This window comes from Panulirus ornatus, chromosome 12 (assembly GCF_036320965.1).
Source record: "Panulirus ornatus isolate Po-2019 chromosome 12, ASM3632096v1, whole genome shotgun sequence".
Taxonomy (NCBI): domain Eukaryota; kingdom Metazoa; phylum Arthropoda; class Malacostraca; order Decapoda; family Palinuridae; genus Panulirus; species Panulirus ornatus.
Window position 1 is genome coordinate 36,954,551 of NC_092235.1, and position 26,972 is coordinate 36,981,522.

The 26,972-nt window shown below is 40.2% G+C and overlaps 1 long non-coding RNA gene across 1 annotated transcript; it reads left to right on the forward strand.

The window, feature by feature from the left end:
• Nucleotides 1-2,963: 2,963 nt before the first annotated feature.
• On the forward strand, nucleotides 2,964-26,448 carry LOC139752018 (uncharacterized). Its single transcript, XR_011713466.1, has 2 exons — nucleotides 2,964-3,639; nucleotides 25,180-26,448. It is a non-coding gene; the product is annotated as an uncharacterized lncRNA (long non-coding RNA).
• The last annotated feature ends 524 nt before the right edge of the window (nucleotides 26,449-26,972 follow it).

A 26,972-nucleotide genomic window follows, 5' to 3' on the forward strand; every position in this document is an offset into this window, starting at 1 on the left:
CATTGCTCTTCCTCACTCTGATGCTCTGTACATGCTTTCACCCTCTCAATCAATACCCTCCCATATAATTTACCAGGAATACTCAACAAACTTATACCTCTATAACTTGAGCACTTACTCTTATCCCCTTTGCCTTTGTACAATGGCAGTATGCAAGCATTCCGCCAATCCTCAGGCACCTCACCATGAATCATGCATACATTAAATTACTTTAAGAACCAGTCAACAATACAGTCACCCCCTTTTTTAATAAATTCCACTGCAATATCATCCAAACCTGCTGCCTTGCCGGCTTTCATCTTCCGCAAAGCTTTTACTACCTCTTTTCTGTTTACCAAATCATTTTCCCTAGCCCTCTCACTTTGCACACCACCTCGACCAAAACAGTTTATATCTGCCACTCTGGCATCAAACACATTCAACAAACCTTCAAAATATTCACTCCATCTCCTTCTCACATCACCACTACTTGTTATCACCTCCCCATTAGCCCCCTTCACTGAAGTTCCCATTTGCTCCCTTGTCTTACGCACTTTATTTACATCCTTCCAAAACATCTTTTTATTCTCCCTAAAATTTAATGATACTCTCTCACCCCAACTCTCATTTGCCCTCTTTTTCTCTTCTTGCACCTTTCTCTTGACCTCCTGCCTCTTTCTTTTATACATCTCCCACTCATTTTCATTTTTTCCATGCAAAAATCGTCCAAATGCCTCTCTCGTCTCTTTCACTAATAATCTTACTTCATCCCACCACTCACTACCCTTTCTAATGTGCCCATCTCCCACACTTTTCATGCCACAAGCATCTTTTGCGCAAGGCATCACTGCTTCCCTAAATACATCCCACTCCTCCCCCACTCCCCTTACCTCCTTTGTTCTCACCATTTTCCATTCTGTACTCAGTCTCTCTTGGTACTTCCTCACACAAGTCTCCTTCCCAAGCTCACTTACTCTCACCACTCTCTTCACACCAACATTTTCTCTTCTTTTCTGAAAACCCCTACAAATCTTCACCTTCGCCTTCACAAGATAATGATCAGACATTCCTCCAGTTGCATCTCTCAACACATTAACATCCAAAAGTCTCTCTTTCGCGTGTCGATCAATTAACACGTGATCCAATAACACTCTCTGGCCATCTCTCCTACTTATGTATATCTCGCTTTTTTTACCAGGTATTCCCAATCACGTGTCCTTTTTCAGCACATAAATCTACAAGCTTTTCACCATTTCCATTTACAACACTGAATACCCCATGTATACCAATTATTCCCTCAACTGCCACATTACTAACCTTTGCATTCAAATCACCCATCACTATAACCTGGTCTTGTGCATCAAAATCACTAATACACTCATTCAGCTGCTCCCAAAACAATTTCCTCTCATGATCTTTCTTCTCATGCCCAGGTGCATATGCACCAATAATCACCCATCTCTCTATCTACTTTCAGTTTTACCCATATTAATCTAGAATTTACTTTCTTACCCTCTATCACATACTCCCACAACTCCTGTTTCAGGAGTAGTGCTACTCCTTCCCTTGGTTTTGTCCTCTCACTAACCCCTGACTTTATTCCCAAGACATTCCCAAACCACTCTTCCCCTTTACTCTTGAGCTTCGTTTCACTCAGAGCCAAAACATCCCAGTTCCTTTCCACAAACATACTACCTATCTCTCCTTTTTTCTCATCTTGGTTACATACACACACATTTAGACACCCCAATCTGAGCCTTCGAGGAGGATGAGCACTCCCCACGTGACTCCTTCTTCTATTTCCCCTTTTAGAAAGTTAAGATACAAGGAGGGGAGGGTTTCTGGCCCCCAGCTCCCATCCCCTTTAGTCGTCTTCTGCGACACGTGAGGAATGCATGGGAAGTACTCTTCACATATATATATATTATTTTTTTTATTATACTTTGTCACTGTCTCCCGTGTTAGCGAGGTAGCGCAAGGAAACATATGAAAGAATGGCCCAACCCACCCACATACGCATGTATGTACATACACGTCCACACACTCACATGTACATACCTATACATCTCGACGTATACATATATATACACACAGAGACATATACATATATACACCTGTACATAATTCATACTGTCTGCCTTTATTCATTCCTGTCACCACCCTGCCACACATGAAATGAAAACCCCCTCCCCCCGCATGTGCGTGAGGTAGCGCTAGGAAAAGACAACAAAGGCCACATTCGTTCACACTCAGTCTCTAGCTGTTATGTATAATGCACTGAAACCACAGCTCCCTTTTCACATCCAGGCCCCAGAGAACTTTCCATGGTTTACCCCAGACGCTTCATATACCGTGGTTCAATCCATTGACAGCATGTTGACCCCGGTATACCACATCATTCCAGTTCACTCTATTCCTTGCACGCCTTTTACCCTCCTGCATTTTCAGGCCCCGATCACTCAAAATCTTTTTCACTTCATTTTTCCACCTTCAATTTGGTCTCCCACTCCTCCTCATTCCCTTCACCTCTGACACATATATCCTCTGTCAATCTTTCCTCGCTCATCCTCTCCATGTGACCAAGCCATTTCAAAATATCCTCTTCTGCTCTATGAACCACACTCTTTTTTTTACCACACATCTCTCTAACCCTTTCATTACTTACTCAATCAAACCACCTCACACCACATATTGTCCTCAAACATCTCATTTCCAGCACATCCACCCTCCTCTGCAGAACTCTATCTATAGCCCACGCCTTGCAACTATATAACATTGTTGGAACCAGTATTCCTTCAAACATACACATTTTTGCTTTCCAAGATAACGTTCTAGACTTCCACACATTTTTCAATGCTTCCAGAAGTTTTGCTCCCTCCCCCACCCTATGATTTGCTTCCACTTCCATGGATTCATCCGCTGCCAAATCCACTGCCAGATATCTAAAACACTTCACTTCCTCCAGTTTTTCTCCATTCAAGCCTACCTTCCAATTGACTTGTCCCTCTGCCTAATAACCTTGCTCTTATTCACATTTACTCTCAGCTTTCTTCTTTCACACACTTTACCAAACTCAGTCACCAGCTTCTGCAGTTTCTCACCCAAATCAGCCACCAGTGCTATATCATCAGCAATCAACAACTGTCTCACTTCCCAAGTTCTCTCATCCACAACAGACTGCAGCAGATTAGTGTGGTAAAAGTTGGAAGGCATACATTTAAAGAGAAAAACCTACAATTGTTAATTTGAATAAGAAGATGCAAATGAAATATCTTTAGTAATGCTTTCAACCACTCTGATGATTCATTCCATATGTGAATGATTCTTTTGAAAAGTACTTCACCTCATTGAGTTAAAATATTTGCCCCTGATTTTGTATTCATTATTATTAATGAAATCAGGCAAATCAGGCCTTAAGTAGATTGTTAGGTTAAGATTATCAAAGCCTCTCATAATTGAATACTTGTGGTAGATCACCTGTTAACCTTTTCTAAGCTTAATAGATTCTAGTCATTTAGTCGGCTTTCACAAAATTTGTTTTTAAGGTCTGGGAATCACCTTGGTACTTCATACTGTATTTCTAGTTTCTGTCTTTTTCAAGTTGGATGAACAAAATTGAACTCAGTATTCAAAAGGGGACACATCAAGGAATTGTAAAAAGTAAGTATGATATCCCTAGACTTGAATTTGTAAGCTCTACCTTTGAATCCAAGAATCTTCCTTGCTCTTTTCACTTCTCTGCACTTCTTGCTTGGTTGTAGGTCACCAGAGATTATTGCACAAAAGCCTTTTTCTCAGTTATGATTTGCAGTTCAAGAAAATTCATATTGTAACTTACCCTTTTGTTTTTTACCATGGTTTTGTAAAACTTTGTACCTATTGATGTTAGAATTTATTTGCCACCCATGGGTTCATCAGTTTCTCTGTATTCAAGTTCATTTGTAGATTTATTGCTCATCTTAGAGTCATCTGCAAATTTTGATACCTCACGATGCAGCCTATTATCAGTGTCATTGATGTAATATATGAGAAAGGTAATCAATCCTAAGACTGGTTCTTGTGGCACACCACTTGTTATGTTAACCATACTGAGGCTTGACCATTAATCACATCTCTGTGATTCTTGTGGCTCACCACTTGTTATGTTGACCATTAATCACATCTCTTTTTTTTTTATAACCAGTCAATTGATTTCCTATCCACCGAAGGACAACCCCATTAATAACATGTTACTTGATTTTTCTTAGTAACCTTCCATGTGGAACCTTACTGAATACTTTTTGAAAATTTATATTGGTGATATCAACTGCTTTACTTTCATAATATATGTTGATTATACCATAAAAGAAATCAAGCAAATTTGCCAGAGATCAGTGATTTTGTCAAACATGCTGAAAATCGTTTATTAAATAGTGGTTCTCCAAACCACAATGCGTTTGTGCACAAGAATAAAATCCTCTTGAGAGATGCTGAAAGACCATGTAGCTGTAGTGTTATATACTATGATTATTATAGAGAGACTTTTATAGAAAGACTTTTGGATGTTAATGTGCTGAGAGGTGCAACTGGAGGGATGTCTGATCATTATCTTGTGGAGGCGAAGGTGAAGATTTGTAGAGGTTTTCAGAAAAGAAGAGAGAATGTTGGGGTGAAGAGAGTGGTGAGAGTAAGTGAGCTTGGGAAGGAGACTTGTGTGAGGAAGTACCAGGAGAGACTGAGTACAGAATGGAAAAAGGTGAGAACAAAGGAGGTAAGGGGAGTGGGGGAGGAATGGGATGTATTTAGGGAAGCAATGATGGCTTGCGCAAAAGATGCCTGTGGCATGAGAAGTGTGGGAGGTGGGCAGATTAGAAAGGGTAGTGAGTGGTGGGATGAAGAAGTAAAATTGTTAGTGAAAGAGAAGAGAGAGGCTTTTGGACGATTTTTGCAGGGAAATAGTGCAAACGACTGGGAGATGTATAAAAGAAAGAGGCAAGAGGTCAAGAGAAAGGGACAAGAGGTGAAAAAGAGGGCAAATGAGAGTTGGGGTGAGAGAGTATCATTAAATTTTAGGGAGAATAAAGGATGGTTTGGAAGGCGGTAAATAAAGTGCGTAAGACATCAATGAAGGGGGCGAATGGGGAGTTAATAACAAGTAGTAGTGAAGTGAGGAGATGAAGTGAGTATTTTGAAGGTTTGTTGAATGTGTTTGATGATAGAGTGGCAGATATAGGGTGTTTTGATGGAGGTGGTGTGCGAAGTGAGAGGGTCAGGGAGAATGATTCGGTAAACAGAGATGAGGTAGTGAAAGCTTTGCGGAAGATGAAAGCCGGCAAGGCAGCGGGTTTGGATGGTATTGCAGTGGAATTTATAAAAAAGGGGGTGATTGTTGTTGACTGGTTGGTGAGGATATTCATTGTATGCATGTCTCATGGTGAGGTGCCTGAGGATTGGCGGAATGCATGCATAGTGCCATTATACAAAGGCAAAGGGGATAAAGGTGAGTGTTCAAATTACAGAGGTATAAGTTTGTTTAGTATTCCTGGGAAATTATATGGAAGGGTATTGATTGAGAGGGTCAAGGCATGTACAGAGCATCAGATTGGGGAGGAGCATTGTGGTTTCAGAAGTGGTAGAGGATGTGTGGATCAGGTGTTTGCTTTGAAGAATGTATGTGAGAAATACTTAGAAAAGCAAATGGATTTGTATGTAGCATTTATGGATCTGGAGAAGGCATATGATAAAGTTGATGGAGATGGTCTGTGGAAGGTATTAAGAGTATATGGTGTGGGAAGTAAGTTATTAGAAGCAGTGAAAAGTTTTTACCAAGGATGTAAGGCATGTGTACGAGTAGGAGGAGAGGAAAGTGATTGGTTCTCAGTGAATGTAGGTTTGCGGCAGGGGTGTGTGATGTCCCCATGGTTGTTTAATTTGTTTATGGATGGGGTTGTTAGGGAGGTGAATGCAAGAGTTTTGGAAAGAGGGGCAAGTATGTCGTCTGTTGTGGATGAGAGGGCTTGGGAAGTGAGTCAGTTGTTGTTTGCTGATGATACAGTGCTGGTGGCTGATTCGTGTGAGAAACTGCAGAAGCTGGTGACTGATTTTGGTAAAGTGTGTCATAGAAGAATGGCTGGTGACTGATTTTGGTAAAGTGTGTCATAGAAGAATGCTGAGAGTAAATGTGAATAAGAGCAAGGTTATTAGGATTAGTATGATTATGGGCCAAGTCAATTGGGAGGTAAGTTTGAATGGAGAAAAGCTGGAGGAAGTGAAGTGTTTTAGATATCTGGGAGTGAATTTGGCAGTGGATGGAACCATGGAAACAGAAGTGAGTCACAGGGTGGGGGAGGGGGGCAAAGGTTCTGGGAGCGTTGAGGAATATGTGGAAGGTGAGAACGCTATATCAGAGAGCAAAAATGGGTATGTTTGAAGGAAAGGTTCCAACAATGTTATAAGGAGGCAAAGGTTCTAGGAGCGTTGAAGAATGTGGGGAAGGTGAGAATGTTATCTCAGCAAAAATGGGTATGTTTGAAGGAATAGTGGTTCCAACTATGTTATATGGTTGTGAGGCATGGGCGAAAGATAGGGTTGTGCAGAGGAGGGTGGATGTGTTGGAAATGAGATGTTTGAGGACAGTACGTGGTGTGAGTTGGTTTGATGGAGTAAATAATGAAAGGATAAGAGAGATGTATGGGAATAAAAAGAGTGTGGTTAAGAGAGCAGAAGAGGGTGTATTGAAATGGTTTGGTCATGTGGAGAGAATGAGTGAGGAAAGATTGACAAAGAGGATATATGTGTCAGAGGTGGAGGGAACAAGAAGTGGGAGACCAAATTGGAGATGGAAAGATAGAATGAAAAAGATTTTGAGCAATTGGGGCCTGAACGTACATGAGGGTGAAAGGCGTGCAAGGAATAGAGTTAATTGGAACAGTGTGGTATACCGGGGTCGACATGCTGTCAATGGATTGAACCATGGCATGTGAAGCATCTGGGGTAAACCATGAAAAGTTTTGTGGGCCCTGGATGTGGAAAGGGAGCTGTTGTTTTGGTGCATTACACATGACAGCTAGAGACTGAGTGTGAACGAATGTGGCCTTTGTTGTCTTTTCGTAGGACTACCTTGCGCGCACGCGGGGGAGGGGGTTTTCATTTCATTTGTGGCGGGGTGGCTGTGGGAATGGATGAAGGCAGCATGTATGAATATGTACATGTGTATATATATGTATGTCTTTGTATGTATATGTATGTATATGTTGAAATATATAAGTGTATATTTATGTGTGTGTGTGTGTATATACATGTGTATGTGGGTGGGTTGGGCCATTCTTTTGTCTGTTTCCTTGTGCTACCTCACTAATGCAGGAGACAGTGTCAAAGTATAATAGATAAAAAAAGAAAAAAGAACAACATTCGTGGTCTCTCTAGTAACCTCTCTTCAGCTGAACACCATCTGTCTAGTACCTCTCCCAATGTTTTAGTTCTCTCTGAGATACAGTTGCCTAATGATGTTCTCTTGAGCCCCTTTTTTATATCCATTTAAAATATGTGCTCACAGTTCTGTGCTTATCCCAACATCCACACACCTGTTGTACATCTCGAGCACATTGAGTCCCCAAACGTTAATGTTATCCGGCTTGAGGTTTGCCTCTCATCCACCACTTTTTTCCTTTGTTTTACCTACTTCTCTCATAACTCCCCAAATTTTATGTCTTTCTTTGACCATTTAAACTCCTGCCATAAGACCGTGGCATCCTTTCATTTGTAGTACGAGATCCTCTACTTAGGGGATTTCAACACTTTCCATAGTGAATGGTTGAATTCCTCCCATACAGGTGATGGGGGATTGAAGCCCACAGTGTTTTCAGTCTGAATGATATAGACCAATTAACTCCCATCCCACCCCTATTCCTGACTGCTATGACCACTCTCCTATTATCCTGGATCTGTGTTTCATCTCTGATCCTTCATGTTGTAACTGCACAATATATCCCCAATTGGTTCATCAGACTACACTCATAAATGTACCTTTTTTAATGGCACCTATCTCTCCAGCAGCCCTTCTAAACATAAATATTGTCACTTAAGCAAAGCTGCAATAACTTGAGAATATTCTTTATAACTTTTCTTGGGTAAATTATCGTCTTTTATGGGTGATGCATCTGTCTCTGCCAACCACATAGCAGAGGTTATTGTTGTGGGAATGGAAGCATTTATCCCCTCTTCCTTAAAACAACCTCGTCTTCCAATCCATTGTTCAACTGTTCCTGTCCTGAGGCCATTCAAGCAAGAGATAAAGCATGTTGGGCTTGGAAGAAACTCCCTTTCCTCCAGCTCCCATTCAGCATTTTTCACTGCACAGTATCATTGCAGGTAAGTTATCTGTGTGGCAAAGTGTTCCTCTTTTCAAAGGAAGTGCAATAACCTCTCCTCTTTATCCACTGATAAGTCTTTTTGGTCTTTAGTTAAGGGCATCACTATTAACTTCTGTTGCTCTACTTTTCCTTCGCTTTTACATTCTGATGGAACTAGAAGTGTCTCCTGTAGACAAAGCAACTTTCTTTGGTTCCCATTTCTCCTTTAACTCTACCCTCCATGACTCTAACATTCTTTCACTCCCCCTGATGCTCCTCTTACTAAACCTATTCCTCCTTGTGATCTCAAGTAAGGCATATTGTCCTGATGGCATCCATCCCTGTACACTGAAAGAATGTGCCTCTGAACTTGCACCAATGCTTGTTCATCTATTTCATCTCTGTTTAGAAATTAGAACTTTTCCTTCTTCTTGGAAGCATGCTGTGGTGCATCCCATCCCTAAAAAGGGTGACCTTTCTAACCTTTCAGACTATCATCTCATGCTTTGACATCTATTTCCAGAGTCTGTGAATCCCTCCTCAACTCCTATATCCTCAGACATCTTGAGTGTCAGTCTTCTCTCTGATGACCTTTATGGTTTCTGTTAGGCAAGCTCCACTGGTGATATTCTTTCCTATCTGAAGAATGTCTGGTAATTATCCTTTAACGATTTGGGGGAATCCTTTATAGATGTGTTTGATATATCCAAAGCATTTGATAGGTTGTGGCATTGGGGTTTTCATCTCTAAGCTCTTCTCTTTTGGCTTTCCTCCCACACTTTGCTCCCTCATATCTAGCTTCCTCTCTAGCTGATCTGTCTCCGTGGTTATTGATGGATCAGCTTCCCCACCTTCTCTATCAACAGTATTGTCCTTCAGGGTTCTGTCCTGTCTCGTGCGCTTTTTCTCTTTTTTATGAACGATTTCCTTTCTTCCAAATAACCAAATGCACTCATATGCTGACAGCTCAATACCACATTCCTTCACATTGATCAATTCTGCTCCTTATCTCTCACTCAATCTGCATATCATCTCAACACAACTTCTTCAGTAAACTCATACTTTGACAGGATGTCTCAGTATGGTTGAAATCTGGTTAAGTTTAATGCCTTCAAGACCCAGTTTCCATCTGTCTCTCTCTTAAAACTTCCTCACAACTTTCCTGTCTCCTTTACTGGCTCCGTAAGTCCATGGGACTGATCCATCCTTGCACGGAGTAATGCTCTCACGTCTGGGGTGGTTCTAGCTCTGGATCCTTACTCAACAGAGTTCATTCGTAAGTGGTCTGACTCATAAACTCTCTCAGGCTAACTTCAAACTTGACCCTCTTGCCCTAGACTGCAACATTGATTCTCTTATAAGCCCTCTTTTATAAGTATTATTCTGGTATTTGCTTCCAAGAGCTGGCTACTTATGTGCCACCACCGCTCGCTAGACCTTGTACTACTTTGCAAGCTGCTGCTCCATATGATTACTATGTGGCTATCGGCAGCTCAAGGATGGGCCATTTTGATAACTGTTTCTTTCCTGTTACCTCGAAGCATTGCAAGTGTCTACCTTCTCATGTCTTAACCAAAAAAAAAGACCTGATGCATTTTAAAAGACAAGTTTTTCTCTTCCTCCAAAACTCACAAATATTTTCCCCTGTCTCTTTTTTTCCATTTCATTAACCTCTTTATATTTCAGTTAAGGCCATGACTGGTCTCTCCAATGTCTTTACAATTATGTCTTGAATGGCAGTTTCCATAAGTTTTCCAACAACTGGCATTATTTGGATGATAATTTCCAGGCTGTGAGTATTTACCTTTTTTGAACATTAGTGCTACATTGGCAAACTTTATATATATATCTATTTATATTTATTATACTTTGTTGCTGTCTCCCATGTTAGCACGGTAGCACAAGGAAACAGACGAAAGAATGGCACAACCCACCCACACACACATGTAAATACATACACGCCCACACACGCACATATATATACCTATACATTTCAACGTATACATACATATACACAGACATACATATATACACATGTACATATTCATACTTGCTGCCTTCACCCATTCCTGTCGCTGCCCTGCCACACATGATATGGCACCCCCCTCCCCCCTGCGTGCACGTGAGGTAGCGATAGGAAAAAACAACAAAGATCACATTCATTCACATTTAATCTCTAGCTGTCATGTGTAATGCACCCAAACCACAGCTCTTTTTCCACATCTAGGCCCCACAAAACTTTCCATGGTTTACCTCAGATGCTTCACATGCCCTGATTCAATCCGTTGACAGTATGGCAACCCCGGTATACCACATCGTTCCAATTCACTCTATTCCTTGCACGACTTTCACCCTCCTGTATGATCAGGCCCCAATCATTCAAAATCTTTTTCACTCCATCCTTCCACCTCCACTTTGGTCTCCCACTTCTCCTTCCCTCCACCTCTGACTCATATATCCTCTTTGTCAATCTTTCCTCACTCATTTTCTCCATGTGACTAAACCATTTCAATACACCCCCTTCTGCTCTGTCAGCCACACTTTTTATTACCACACATCTCTCTTACCCTTTCATTACTTACTCGATCAAACCAACTCACACCACATATTGTCCTCAAACATCTCATTTTCAACACCTCCGCCCTCCTCCGCACAATCCTATCTATCGCCCACGCCTCACAACCATATAACATTGTTGGAACCACTGTTCCTTCAAACTTACCCATTTTTGCTCTCTCAGATAATGTTCTTGCCTTCCACTTATTCTTCAACGCTCCCAGAACCTTTGTCCCCTTATAACATTATTGGAACCACTGTTCCTTCAAACATACCCATTTTTGCTCACTGAGATAACGTTCTCACCTTCCACACATTCTTCAACACTCCCAGAACCTTTGCCCACTCCCCCACCCTGTGACTCACTTCTGCTTCCATGGTTCCATCCACTGCCAAATCCACTCCCAGACATCTAAAACACTTCACTTCCTCCAATTTTTCTCCATTTAAACTTGCCTCCCAATTGACTTGTCCCACAATCCTACTGAACGTAATAACCTTGCTCTTATTCACGTTTACTCTCAGCTTTCTTCTTTCAAACGCTTTACCAAACTCAGTCAGAAACTTCTGCAGTTTTCACACCCGAATCAGCCACCAGCGCTATATTATCAGGGAACAACAACTGACTCACTTCCTAAGCCCTCTCATCCCCAACAGACTGCTTATTTGCCCATCTCTCTAAGACTCTTGCATTCACCTCCCTAACAGCCCCTTCCATAAACAAATTAAACTACCTTGGAGACATTTTGCTCCCCTGCCGCAAACCGACATTCTCTGGGAACCAATCTTTTTCCTCTCCTACTTGTACACATGCCTTACTTCCTCGATAAAAACTTTTCACTGCTTCTAGCAACTTACCTCTCACACCATATACTCTTAATACCTTCCACAGAGCATCTCTATCAACTCTTATCATATGCCTTCTCCAGATCCATAAATGCTACATACATATCCATTTGTTTTTCTAAGTATTTCTCACATACATTCTTCAAAGCAAACACCTAATTCACTCATGCTTTACCACTTCTGAAACCACATTGCTCTTCCCCAATCTGATGCTCTGTATATGCCTTGACCCTCTCAATCAATACCCTCTCATATAATTTCCCAGGAATACTCAACAAACTTATACCTCTGTAATTTGAACACTCACCTTTATCCCCTTTGCCTTTGTACAATGGCGCTATGCATACATTCTGCATAGTGCCACAGTGTTGCCGGCCTTCATCCTCCGCAAATCTTTCACTACCTCTTCTCTATTTACCAAACCATTCTCCCTAACACCTCTCACTTTGTACACCACCCCAACCAAAATATCCTATATCTCCTACTCTATCATCAAACACATTCAACAAGCCTTCAAAATACCCACTCCATCTCCTTCTCACATCACCACTACTTGGTATTACCTCCCCATTAATCCCCTTCAATGATGTTCCCATTTGTTCTCTTGTCTTATGCACTTTATTTACCTCCTTTTAAAACATTTTCTTATTCTTCCTAAAATTTGCCCTCTTTTTCACCTTTCGCATCTTTCTCTTGACCTCCTGCCTCTTTCTTTTATACATCTCCATGTCATCTGCACTGTTTCCATGCAGAAATCGTCCAAATGCCTCTCTCTTCTCTTTCACTAACAATTTTACTTCTTCATCCCACCAATCACTACCCTTTCAAATTGGCAAACTTCCATTCATGTATAACTTTTCCTAAAAACAGTGACAAACTGAAAAGAGCAGTCAAGGGCTTAACCATCTCACTTATCATCTCTTTCAATGTCCTTGGATAAAACTGATCAGGACCTGTTATTTTATTTATTTATATTTTGTTTATTGCTTGTAGTACAGAGATGAATTTAGTTTGGAATGATTGGGACCAAGCAGTTGCCCAACTAATGATTTTTCTGGGGTATAGATAGAGAACGTTTCCAAGGATGCTGAAGGTTTAGCAAGCAGTAAAGTCTAGGAATGCAAGCTAATTTTGTTTATGAAATTTAGTTATCTACTTCACAGCACTCTTCTACTAATATGATAATCCATTGTGAAGAGATTAGTTGAAGACATTTAATTATCTAACACCTTCCCATATTAAGCCGAGGATGTCCTATCTAAGTGTTTGTTTAAACATTAAGGAAAACAGTACTGTATTTTAGAAAGTGGCTACATTTGTAATAAGATATTTTGTTGATTTATCTTTGTGTTTTATCCCTGGGGATAGGGGAGAAAGAATACTTTCCATGTATTCCCTGCATGTTGTAGAAGGCGACTAAAAGGGAAGGGAGTGGGGGGGCTGGAAATCCTCCCCTCTCTTTTTTTTTAATTTTCCAAAAGAAGAAACAGATAAGGGGGCCAGGTAAGGATATTCCCTCAGAGGTCCAGTCCTCTTTTCTTAATGCTACCTCGCTAACGTGGGAAATGGCGAATAGTATGAAAGAAAGAAAGAAGAGATCTTTGTGTTTCTTTTAAAGATGAAAATGAAAAGATACGTCTCAGAATTCTTCAGTGAAAAAATGTGTAAGGGATGGAGTTAATGTCTGTAGGACTAAGATATAAAGAAGTACAATACTCTGATAAAACAAAGTGCTTTTCAAACCATTATATTCTTCATGCAATTTTATTTTTCTTATGTTGGAAGCTCCAGTCATGGACAAAAGTCCACATCAAGGTCAGACCTTGATTAAGATATAAAGTGGTTAGTGAAAGGGAAAAGAAGAGATGAGGAAAAGTATGTATGAATTTTGGAGAAAGTGAAAAACTTTCTCTCAAAAAGTGCCAAATAATAGTTATTGGGAAAAAGACATGAGAAGGTTGAGAGTTATGTAGCTATGAGGTGTAGGAAAAATAACAGTTATCTATAGATACATTAATAATGTTGCTGGGTGAAGTATATGATTAGCCAGATGGCAAATACAGAAATGTTGGCTTCATAGTCAGTGGTACTAAAGCAGTGAGGAGTATCTGCGTAAGGTGAGTGTAGGATACTTTCCCCCTCAAAGTATAGCACAATATTGCTTTTCCATTGAGACACTGATTTAGTGCATTGAATTAATAGTTGGATGAATGTGTGCCTCAATTGGAGTCACTTTCACTTTGGAATTTTAATATTTTCTCCAGGTTCCCCAGAAGTCATAGATGTTGGATGCATTGTTTTTTACTGATGTCCCTTTCTCAGGTTTCTGCACAACTGTTACTTTCTTGAGGACAGTAAGTGTAACATGTTTATGTTTGGCATGACTGAACTCTTTATGAGGTTGTGACCTCTTCTTGAACTTCATAGTTAGGGTTTGAATTGTTATAACCCCTCTGAATAGGTAAGGTGACAAGCAAAATCAATGAGTGCAAATGAACAAGGGCGCTGACCCCATGAGTATGGTGAGTCTGAAAGAGGCTCAGTGGCTCGCTCAAATGATACAGAATACAGTTGATTGTTCAATAACATTCTTTTTATTTGCTGAATTTCATTACATCTTATGATGAATTGCGTGAAATATAATAGTAAGTGTACAAAGATTTACCTACAAAAATAAGGAAGAATGTCTTCTTCAATTACACAGTACAATTCTGTTTATTCTTGTCTCTTTGTCTTAATAATTGTTTTATGCATTCTTGTATTTCATTTAGCAGTAGAATACAAGAACTGTAAACTTATAGTAAAATAAGTGAACTTACTGTTACACTGGGTGACTGTGGCTAATCTTGTTGTGAAGCAATCTTTTCTTCAATTGTACAATAATTTTTTCTACTTTTGTTTCTTTGTATTTATGGTTACTTTATATGTTATTCTGTTACACTTTGCAATACATTACATGAATCATAAGTGTTATATGAGCATGAGTATACATGAATATACAAAAACAAGTGACTATGCAAGGCAAATGCCCATACTGTTGCAAGAGGCAACCATGGTTGAACTCATGAGGAAGCTATATCTTCTTCGATTATAAAGTAATATTGGTGTATTGAAATGGTTTGGTCTCATGGAGAGAATGAGTGAGGAAAGTTTGACAAAGAGGACATATGTGTCAGAGGTGGAGGGAACGAGGAGAAGTGAGAGGTGGAAGAATGGAGTGAAAAAGATTTTGAGCGATCGGGGCCTGAACATGCAGGAGGGTGAAAGGCGTGCAAGGAATAGAATGGGGTAAACCATGGAAAGTTTTGTGGGGCCTGGATGTGGAAAGGGAGCTGTGGTTTTGATGCATTACACATGACAGCTAGAGACCGAGTGTGAACGAATGTGGCCTTTGTTGTCTTTCCCTAGCGCTACCTCACATGCACATAGGGGAAGGGGGGGGTGTCATTTCATGTGTGGCTGGGTGGTGGAAATGGATGAAGGCAGCATGTATGAATATGTACATGTGTATATATGTATGTGTCAGTGTATGTATATGTATGTATACATTGAAATATATAGGTATGTATATGTGTGTGTGTGGGCGCTTATGCATATACATGTGTATTTGGGTGGGTTGGGCCATTCTTTCGTCTGTTTCCTTGCGCTACCTCACTAGCGCGGGAGACAGCGTCAAAGTATAATAATGAAAAAAATTCCTATTTTTGTTTAGTTTCTAAGACTTAATAGTTTTGTCTGTTGTTTTGTAAGATTTTTATAGTAAATGACAAAAATACAAAAAATAATTCAAAAGTGTATATGTATGTGAACATGTATACAGGTATGAGTCACAAATTACAGTGGCCACATGTGGAGTACCCAAATTACTATACCACCTGGCTTAGCAGCAGAGTGGTTATTTTCCAAACCATAGCGATTTTGCTGAACTAAGTCAGAGTATATTTTTTACAGAGCCATGGGAATTTCTGAATCATAGAAAGCCGGAATAATAACATTTCATTGTGTCTTCTACTTTTATGTCAGTTTGTTGCTGGTTGTTCTTCTCTCATGTCAGTAAAATGTCTTCAGTCATATATACAGATGCAAAAATGTCACTTAAGATTTTTCATTGGCTTCATTGTCTTGAACCAAGTCACCATTTTCTGTAATTAATGAACCAGTTGACTGGGTAATGACTCTCTTACTTCAAGCATAACTTTAAAACTCCATAGGGCTTCTTTTGCTGCTTTCAGCAAAGTAAACCTTATAATGATGTTTACTTTGATATATAAGTCTTACTTTTTCTATACAAATTTACATATCTTTATACACCATGCTGTTCATTGGTCTCTTGAGTTTCTTATTACTGGTTAAACCTTTATAATCTAATAACATTGGGACCTGGCCATTACCGGACCACAGAAAATACTGGAAAACAGAAATTGACCCCTAAGGGAAACCCCTATGTAAATATATAACTGACCCCTGGTCTTGCCTGCTCATTCCATGTAAATATTGCTGTGTTATCAAAGGTAGAACAAAGCTTAAAACAGGAAATAATACACCTAATGCTTCCAAACAAGGTTTTCATTGTTACTCCAGATTACATCAGATGTACACTCAGATGGAGACTCCGCAATGTATATTGGGCAAGTGTTTTTCGTGGCATACGATGCCAAAATAGGGCAGATTCATCAGCATTATACACTTTTTCTAGGGCTAAGTTTTCCACTGCCACTTATTGTGCAGATTCATCCACAAACTTTGTCGCAGCTTTGTGATGAGTAGTTAATGTAACGAACAACTATAGGTTGGTAGTTGGCTTTGGTTGACTCTTGTTACTATTTTTGTTTTATTGTTATCATCAAGGCAGCATTTATTGCTACTGTATGACATCAGCAAAGGAAAAAAAGTGGTATGGAGAAGTGAGTACATGAAGAGATGAAGTACGCTTGGAGAATTTGCCCTAACATCCAAATTGTCTGATGCAGACAATAGTTTGATGATGTGAAGTGTATGACAGAGTGTGACATTAATTCAGAAGGATGTAGTCATTGAATGGACTGGCATGTGGCACGAGTGAAGTAGAAATTTGTATTTCAACCACTGTGCGGCACAGGGCAACGCAGACCTTCACATGTGCTGTGCTGCCTTGCATCTCAGTACGCGTGCTCTCGTTTGATTTAACTATTTACAGATTTCTACCCTGTTCTGTACTGTATTGCCTGTGTCTCAATGTGTGCCTAGCCTTGGCACCGCTAATAGTGCCACCCTGGTGGCAGATCGATAAAGTGATGGGGCAGATTTAAGATGCGCCAGACAATGGGAGTTGCTGGACCACAGGACACCGGATTAGAAAGGTCCAATGTGTAGCTCTTTTCTTAGACGACTATTCCAACGCCTTAGCCGTGCTTTAGAAATAGACTGTCTACTACACATTGGCACATGTTCCCTCTATTGCTTTGAAAGTTTTACTGAAGTTTTTCTAAGCTACGTTCATTTTGTTTTCATTGACCATATCATCCCAGATTTGCCTCTCAGGAGCATTGCATAAATCATTGTTATTTTCAAATTTGGAATTGGGGATTTCTTCATGACTGTCATGTTGACCATTATTACAAAAGTGTTGAAAGTGACCATATAAGTAATTTGTTGGTGATTACTTTTACCAAAGTTTTTGCCAACTTCAACATTATTAACAAATTTTTCTTTTGTAGTTAGAACTAAGATCTAATATATTGCCACAAGTGGTTTATTGATTAATTAGATTAGGGCACTTCTAAGCAAATTTAGGAGCTTCTGGAAAGGGATTCATCCCAACCAATTCGATACTGATATGTTAAAATCCCCTACTGTTACAGAATCTTGTGCATTGTGCATCTCTGTCAGATGATAATGAAATCTTTGGTCTGTCTCAGGTGTCTGTGCATGGGGCTAGTGAACTAGTCCTATCATTATTTTCATACAAAGGATGTTATTAATTTTCACAAAAATGAAGTTGACATTTTCATTGGCTACAACGTTTTTGACAACATGATTAAAATGAGTTTTAACCGCCTACTTTATTTCACTTAACACCATTAAACAGAGGCGAGGAAATCTGTTATTGATATCCAACGATGATTCAGAAAAAAGGAAGTGATGGTCCCATGGTTTTTCATTTCCCAGGGTATCCTGAGTATAGGGTGCAAAATTTTACTGGTGATGGATAGTGTTGTGGGTTTCCACTGCTTGATGAGCAAAGGCTCTTCTGTATCCCTGCCTTCTTAGAGTTAGTGGAAAAGATTCTTTCCATGGCTTTATCCAAATCTCTGTAGAAAAGGTATTTTTCAACTTCTGGTTCCTATCATTAAGGATGACTTTCCCTTTGGCACCATACTTACTGTATTATTACCAATATTTTTTCCAGTTGTAGACCTTGAGGCAGATGTAACTGATGTTTTCCTTGGATTGGAATTATGGAACCAAATTTATCTTTTCCACTTGTATGTCACCTGGGAAAAGCTCTCAACTATGGGTTTTTTGGATTATTGATGCTGGTAACCACAAACTGGGACAACCACCTTTGATGCCAAAGACTCCAGCCCTGCCATACTCCTTGGTGATATCTCAGGTTCTAGATTACTTCAGCTTTTTTGCTGAGATTTGGAAAATGCTTAGCAGATAACCTTTCACAGAACATTAGTCTTTCTGCTCAAAGACAGTATCAGTTGGTAAGGAAAGCCTTTCAGTCATTCCTTAAGGAATGGCTGAAGCCTTATGTTTAGATTCTTCTCTAACCATTTCATGACAAGAATATGACTAGGAGTGATGCCTTATGTTTAGCGTCTTCTCATGACAAGAATAATACTGGTAACACCATTGGCTCTTATAAGAGTGTTTTTCAAGAATCCTTGTCTCTGGGTTTGCTATTAATCTGACAGGCTCTGTTTAGGATATATTTCATCAATCTTTCTTGAGAAGGAGAATTACTTATCTACCAAGCCTAAGCAGGAACTTTGAAAGGCCTAGACCTTTTAGTCATATAGTATTATAGCAGCATAACTCCACAGTATTTTACAAAAAGTTTTCTCCTTGTACTTTTGGATTCTAGGAGAAGAGGTAATTATATGTTATGCTTAGAAACAACAGTCATTTTATCTTTGATGGCAATCTCATAGGATACGATAGATTGAATAATTTTTTCTTTTTTTTTTAACAGTACAGGTTGAGCCTCTTTAATCCAGCAACCTTGGGACCTGGCCATTGCCAGACTACAGATAACACCAGAAAACAGAAATTGACTCTAAGGGAACCCTTTATGTAGATATATGCCTGACCCCTAGTCTTATCAGCTCATTCCACAAATATATTGCTATGTTATCAAAGGCAGAATAAGCTTAAAACAGGAAATAATACAAGTGTTTTGGGAGCAGCTGAATGAGTGTGTTAGTGGTTTTGATGCACGAGACCGGGTTATAGTGATGGGTGATTTGAATGCAAAGGTGAGTAATGTGGCAGTTGAGGGAATAATTGGTATACATGGGGTGTTCAGTGTTGTAAATGGAAATGGTGAAGAGCTTGTAGATTTATGTGCTGAAAAAGGACTGATGATTGGGAATACCTGGTTTAAAAAGCGAGATATACATAAGTATACTTATGTAAGTAGGAGAGATGGCCAGAGAGCGTTATTGGATTATGTGTTAATTGACAGGCGTGCGAAAGAGAGACTTTTGGATGTTAATGTGCTGAGAGGTGCAACTGGAGGGATGTCTGATCATTATCTTGTGGAGGCTAAGGTGAAGATTTGTATGGGTTTTCAGAAAAGAAGAGTGAATGTTGGGGTGAAGAGGGTGGTGAGAGTAAGTGAGCTTGAGAAGGAGACCTGTGTGAGGAAGTACCAGGAGAGACTGAGTACAGAATGGAAAAAGGTGAGAACAATGGAAGTAAGGGGAGTGGGGGAGGAATGGGATGTATTTAGGGAATCAGTGATGGATTGCGCAAAAGATGCTTGTGGCATGAGAAGAGTGGGAGGTGGGTTGATTAGAAAGGGTAGTGAGTGGTGGGATGAAGAAGTAAGAGTATTAGTGAAAGAGAAGAGAGAGGCATTTGGACGATTTTTGCAGGGAAAAAATGCAATTGAGTGGGAGATGTATAAAAGAAAGAGACAGGAGGTCAAGAGAAAGGTGCAAGAGGTGAAAAAAGGGCAAATGAGAGTTGGGGTGAGAGAGTATCATTAAATTTTAGGGAGAATAAAAAGATGTTCTGGAAGGAGATAAATAAAGTGCGTAAGACAAGGGAGCAAATGGGAACTTCAGTGAAGGGCGCAAATGGGGAGGTGATAACAAGTAGTGGTGATGTGAGAAGGAGATGGAGTGAGTATTTTGAAGGTTTGTTGAATGTGTTTGATGATAGAGTGGCAGATATAGGGTGTTTTGGTCGAGGTGGTGTGCAAAGTGAGAGGGTTAGGGAAAATGATTTGGTAAACAGAGAAGAGGTAGTAAAAGCTTTGCGGAAGATGAAAGCCGGCAAGGCAGCAGGTTTGGATGGTATTGCAGTGGAATTTATTAAAAAAGGGGGTGACTGTATTGTTGACTGGTTGGTAAGGTTATTTAATGTATGTATGACTCATGGTGAGGTGCCTGAGGATTGGCGGAATGCGTGCATAGTGCCATTGTACAAAGGCAAAGGGGATAAGAGTGAGTGCTCAAATTACAGAGGTATAAGTTTGTTGAGTATTCCTGGTAAATTATATGGGAGGGTATTGATTGAGAGGGTGAAGGCATGTACAGAGCATCAGATTGGGGAAGAGCAGTGCGGTTTCAGAAGTGGTAGAGGATGTGTGGATCAGGTGTTTGCTTTGAAGAATGTATGTGAGAAATACTTACAAAAGCAAATGGATTTGTATGTAGCATTTATGGATCTGGAGAAGGCATATGATAGAGTTGATAGAGATGCTGTGGAAGGTATTAAGAATATATGGTGTGGGAGGAAAGTTGTTAGAAGCAGTGAAAAGTTTTTATCGAGGATGTAAGGCATGTGTACGTGTAGGAAGAGAGTAAAGTGATTGGTTCTCAGTGAATGTAGGTTTGCGGCAGGGGTGTGTGATGTCTCCATGGTTGTTTAATTTGTTTATGGATGGGGTTGTTAGGGAGGTAAATGCAAGAGTTTTGGAAAGAGGGGCAAGTATGAAGTCTGTTGGGGATGAGAGAGCTTGGGAAGTGAGTCAGTTGTTGTTCGCTGATGATACAGCGCTGGTGGCTGATTCATGTGAGAAACTGCAGAAGCTGGTGACTGAGTTTGGAAAAGTGTGTGGAAGAAGAAAGTTAAGAGTAAATGTGAATAAGAGCAAGGTTATTAGGTACAGTAGGGTTGAGGGTCAAGTCAATTGGGAGGTGAGTTTGAATGGAGAAAAACTGGAGGAAGTGAAGTGTTTTAGATATCTGGGAGTGGATCTGGCAGCGGATGGAACCATGGAAGCGGAGGTGGATCATAGGGTGGGGGAGGGGGCGAAAATCCTGGGGGCCTTGAAGAATGTGTGGAAGTCGAGAACATTATCTCGGAAAGCAAAAATGGGTATGTTTGAAGGAATAGTGGTTCCAACAATGTTGTATGGTTGCGAGGCGTGGGCTATGGATAGAGTTGTGCGCAGGAGGATGGATGTGCTGGAAATGAGATGTTTGAGGACAATGTGTGGTGTGAGGTGGTTTGATCGAGTGAGCAACGTAAGGGTAAGAGAGATGTGTGGAAATAAAAAGAGCGTGGTTGAGAGAGCAGAAGAGGGTGTTTTGAAGTGGTTTGGGCATATGGAGAGGATGAATGAGGAAAGATTGACCAAGAGGATATATGTGTCGGAGGTGGAGGGAACAAGGAGAAGAGGGAGACCAAATTGGAGGTGGAAAGATGGAGTGAAAAAGATTTTGTGTGATCGGGGCCTGAACATGCAGGAGGGTGAAAGGAGGGCAAGGAATAGAGTGAATTGGAGCGATGTGGTATACCGGGGTTGACGTGCTGTCAGTGGATTGAATCAGGGCATGTGAAGCGTCTGGGGTAAACCATGGATAGCTGTGTAGGTATGTATATTTGCGTGTGTGGGCGTATGTATATACATGTGTATGGGGGGGGGTTGGGCCATTTCTTTCGTCTGTTTCCTTGCGCTACCTCGCAAACGCGGGAGACAGCGACAAAGTATAATAAAAAAATAATAATAATTAATACTGCCAAACAAGGTTTTATTGTTACATCAGATTACATCAGAAGTACCCCCAGATGGAGACTATGCAGTACCTTGGGCAAGGGCTTTTCATGGCATACGATGCCAATACAAGGCAGATTCGTCAGCATTGTACACTTGTTCTGGTGTTAACTTTTCTACTGCCACTAACTGTGCAAATTCATCCACAAATTTTGCTGGAGCTTTGTGACGAGTAGTTAGTGTAACAAACAACCATAGGTTGGTAGTTGGCTTTGGCTGACTTGTCACTATTTTTGGTGAGGAAGTACCAGGAGAGACTGAGTACAGAATGGAAAAAGGTGAGAACAAAGGAGGTAAGGGGAGTGGGGGAGGAATGGGATGTATTTAGGGAAGCAGTGATGGCTTGCACAAAAGATGCTTGTGGCATGAGAAGTGTGGGAGGTGGGTTGATTAGAAAGGGTAGTGAGTTGTGGGATGAAGAAGTAAGATTGTTAGTGAAAGAGAAGAGAGAGGCATTTGGACAATTTTTGCAGGGAAAAAATGCAAATGAGTGGGAGATGTATAAAAGAAAGAGGCAGGAGGTCAAGAGAAAGGTGCAAGGGGTGAAAAAGAGGGCAAATGAGAGTTTGGGTGAGAGAGTATCATTAAATTTTAGGGAGAATAAAAAGATGTTTTGGAAGGAGGTAAATAAAGTGCGTAAGACAAGGGAGCAAATGGGAACTTCATTGAAGGGGGCTAATGGGGAGGTGATAACAAGTAGTGGTGATGTGAGAAGGAGATGGAATGAGTATTTTGAAGGTTTGTTGAATGTGTTTGATGATAGAGTGGCAGATATAGGGTGTTTTGGTCGAGGTGGTGTGCAAAGTGAGAGGGTTAGGGAAAATGATTTGGTAAACAGAAAAGAGGTAGTAAAAGCTTTGCAGAAAATGAAAGCCAGCAAGGCAGTGGGTTTGGATGGGATTGCTGTGGAATTTATTAAAAAAGGGGATGACTGTATTGTTGACTAGTTGGTAAGGTTATTTAATGTATGTATGACTCATGGTGAGGTGCCTGAGGATTGGCGGAATGCTTGCATATTGCCATTGTACAAAGGCAAAGGGGAAAAGAGTGAGTGCTCAAATTACAGAGGTATAAGTTTGCTGAGTATTCCTGGTAAATTATAAGGGAGGGTATTGATTGAGAGGGTGAAGGCATGTACAGAGCATCAGATTGGGGAAGAGCAGTGTGGTTTCAGAAGTGGTAGAGGATGTGTGGATCAGGTGTTTGCTTTGAAGAATGTATGTGAGAAATACTTAGAAAAGCAAATGGATTTGTATGTAGCATTTATGGATCTGGAGAAGGCATATGATAGAGTTGATAGAGATGCTCTGTGGAAGGTATTAAGAATATATGGTGTGGGAGGCAAGTTGTTAGAAGCAATGAAAAGTTTTTATAGAGGATATAAGGCATGTGTGCGTGTAGGAAGAGAGGAAGATAATTGGTTCTCAGTGAATGTAGGTTTGCGGCAGGAGTGTGTGATGTCTCCATAGTTGTTTAATTTGTTTATGGATGGGGTTGTTAGGGAGGTGAATGCAGGAGTTTTGGAGAGAGGGGCAAGTATGCAGTCTGTTTTGGATGAGAGAGCTTGGGAAGTGAGCCAGTTTTTGTTCGCTGATGATACAGCCCTGGTGGCTGATTCATGTAAGAAACTGCAGAAGCTGGTGACTGAGTTTGGTAAAGTATGTGAAAGAAGAAAGTTGAGAGTAAATGTGAATAAGAGCAAGGCTATTAGGTACAGTAGGGTTGAGGGTCAAGTCAATTGGGAGGTAAGTTTGAATGGAGAAAAACTGGAGGAAGTGAAGTGTTTTAGATATCTGGGAGTGGATCTGGCAGCGGATGGAACCATGGAAGCGGAAGTGAATCATAGGGTGGGGGAGGGGGCGAAAATTCTGGGAGCCTTGAAGAATGTGTGGAAGTCGAGAACATTATCTCGGAAAGCAAAAATGGGTATGTTTGAAGGAATAGTAGTTCCAACAATGTTGTATGGTTGTGAGGCATGGGCTGTGGATAGAGTTGTGCGGAGGGTGGATGTGCTGGAAATGAGATGTTTGAGGACAATATGTGGTGTGAGGTGGTTTGATCGAGTAAATAATGTAAGGGTAAGAGAGATATGTGGAAATAAAAAGAGTGTGGTTGAGAGAGCAGAAGAGGGTGTTTTGAAATGATTTGGTCACATGGATAGAATGAGTGAGGAAAGATTGACCAAGAGGATATATGTGTCAGAGGTGGAGGGAATGAGGAGAAGTGGGAGACCAAATTGTTGGTGGAAAGATGGAGTGAAAAAGATTTTGGGTGATCGGGGCCTGAACATGCAGGAGGGTGAAAGGCGGGCGAGGAATAGAGTGAATTGGAACGATGTGGTATTCCAGGGTCGACGTGCTGTCAATGGATTGAACCAGGGCATGTGAAGCGTCAGGGGTAAACCATGGAAAGTTGTGTGGGGCCTGCATGTGGAAAGGGAGCTGTGGTTTTGGTGCATTATTACATGACAGCTAGAGATTGAGTGTGAACGAATGTGGCTTTTGTTGTCTTTTCCTAGCGCTACCTCGCACACTTGAGTGGGGAAGGGATTGTTATTCCATGTGTGGCGAGGTGGCGATGGGAATAGATAAAGGCAGACAGTATGAATTATGTACATGTGTATATATGTATATGTCTGTGTGTGTATATACGTGTATACATTGAGATGTATAGGTATGTATATTTGCATGTGTGGACATGTATGTATATACATGTGTATGTGGGTAGGTTGGGCCATTCTTTCGTCTGTTTCTTTACGCAGATACAGAGAAAATAATGTTTTTCTATTTCAAAACCTACATTTTGAGATTTGAGTGTGTATGATGAGCATCTGCTTTCTAAATTTTGTTAGAATGTGTTGTTACTTCTTTTATCTAAATGTTAAGGGTCTGATTGATACATATTTTACAGGCTTTTGAAAGGTCTGTTCTTTAAATCGTACTGACTACTAATTTTCGGGTTTAAGGAGGAACTAACATTTTAATCTTATCTCTTTACATCATCAGTATTTCATACTAGGAAACTCAACTTTTTGTATTGACTGTATGATAGTATCTAATATATAGGATTTTTCTTTGCCAGATGTCAGCAACATAATTAAAAGACATAAACTCTTGTCACCAGCCCATCAGTTATATCATTATTATTTCTTGATAAGTTCTTAGATTCTGCTGATTGCCAACTCTTGATGTCAAGGGGCTCATTAACATTACTTTTAGCAGTTAGTGCTAATGTATACTTTCTTTTCATTGGCAGGTCCTGGTGTTCAGCACAAGAATATGATATATACCTCCAAGCTTTCTTGAATGACAAGTTGCCAGAAAAATGTGAAATATGCTTCCAAGCTTTTGTGACTTGACAGGCTACTACAAGAACAAAATATAGGAATTGGAACAATATTTATAACTTAACAACAGTATGAAATTATTATGTACAGTCAGTGACAAAAAAAGAAGCAGCATCAAAAAGAAAGCTACAATGGTCAAAGCAGCTAAAATCATCAACAACAGTAAGAGTGAATGGCAACAGTAACAACAGGAAATGGGAACAGTATTGATGATGACATTTAAGTGACATTTTCCTTAAAAAAGGAAGTATTAAAGCAAAAGCAAAATCTTATGTTATCAATAGTTTATCAGTAACCACAATTTTTAAGAACAGTCTGTAACTCATTTAGTACAATCAAACCCTTCATGACATTTTTTTGATTATTTTGTCATTGACCCCAGTCTTTATGACATGGACTGTAGTTAATGTTAAGTGCAGTAAAACTGCTTATGCTATGTGCATTTAAACCATGGTACTGTGATGTATTTTTTGTTTGATTTTTTAGGAGTCATCTCTCTATGTGGGATGGTCATATTATCTCAAGTCTGTACTGTTAAAAAAATCTGTTCAGAGTAATACTGAACTTTGATCTGGTACATCATGTTTGGAGAGTGTGAGATTTAAATACTTGATCTTGTTTCTCAGAGGGAATCTTCATGAATGAAGAAAATGTACTCTTATTGATGTCTGAATTTTTCTTTCAAATGGAAATCAGATATCATTGATAGTGTTCAAAAATAGCATAGATAACAGAGTTGCAGTGCAAGGAAATAAGCTGTGATTGGGAAATGCACACAGAAAAACTGCTGAATGTTTACTTGTAATAGAGAGAGCATCAAACAAATTAGGAGGAACTCTTGTGGCTATCTTTATTTGCTGGGATGAAGATTAAGCCATTTTACTTTGTGGGTGAGGGGTCAAGAGAACCTTTCCCCACAAGATCTGATTGGGGAAGTCAGACATGAGGTTGGCAGTTTCTACACTCCATCTTTGTATGAGATATGAATACTTTGCTTCACTGCATTTGACCATGGATGACCTGAGGTAGGGGGTGTCAAAACTAGCACCTGTTTTATTGATCTTGTTGAGTATATCATACACACAACACGATCTGGGGTCATTTGATCTTCTGTTGTTGTCTTGCCGAACCTTTGAGGTTCCAAAAAGCTGCAGTTGTGGATTTCAGTATTTTTATTTTACAGATTTGTACAATGGAGGGCAAACAAGTGGCATGTTCATTGTGCAAACAAACATTTCTAGAGAATTCAGCTTTAATAAGGCACATGCTCATGCACATAGGTGAGAAACCTCTCAAGTTTTCACAGGCCCAGAAAAGCTTTACTCAGCATAATGAGCTGGCAAGTCTTGAGCAGGTTAACACAGGAGAGAAACAACATGAATGTTCATTATGCCTAAAGACCTTCTCTGAAAGTAGTGCTTTAGTGCAACACATGACTTATCATACAAGGAAAAGGCCACATAAATGTCCAGAGTGCCAGAAGACCTTTTCCCAGAGGCGTCATTTAATGGATCACATGACTGTTCATACAGGAGAGAGGCCACATGAATGTTCACAATGCCAGAAGACCTTCTCTCAGAAGAGTCATTTAGTGGAGCATATGACGGTTCATACAGGAGAGAAGCCTCATGAATGTTCACAGTGCCTAAAGTCTTTCTCCCGAAGGAGTCATTTAAAGAGGCACATGACTATTCATAAAGAA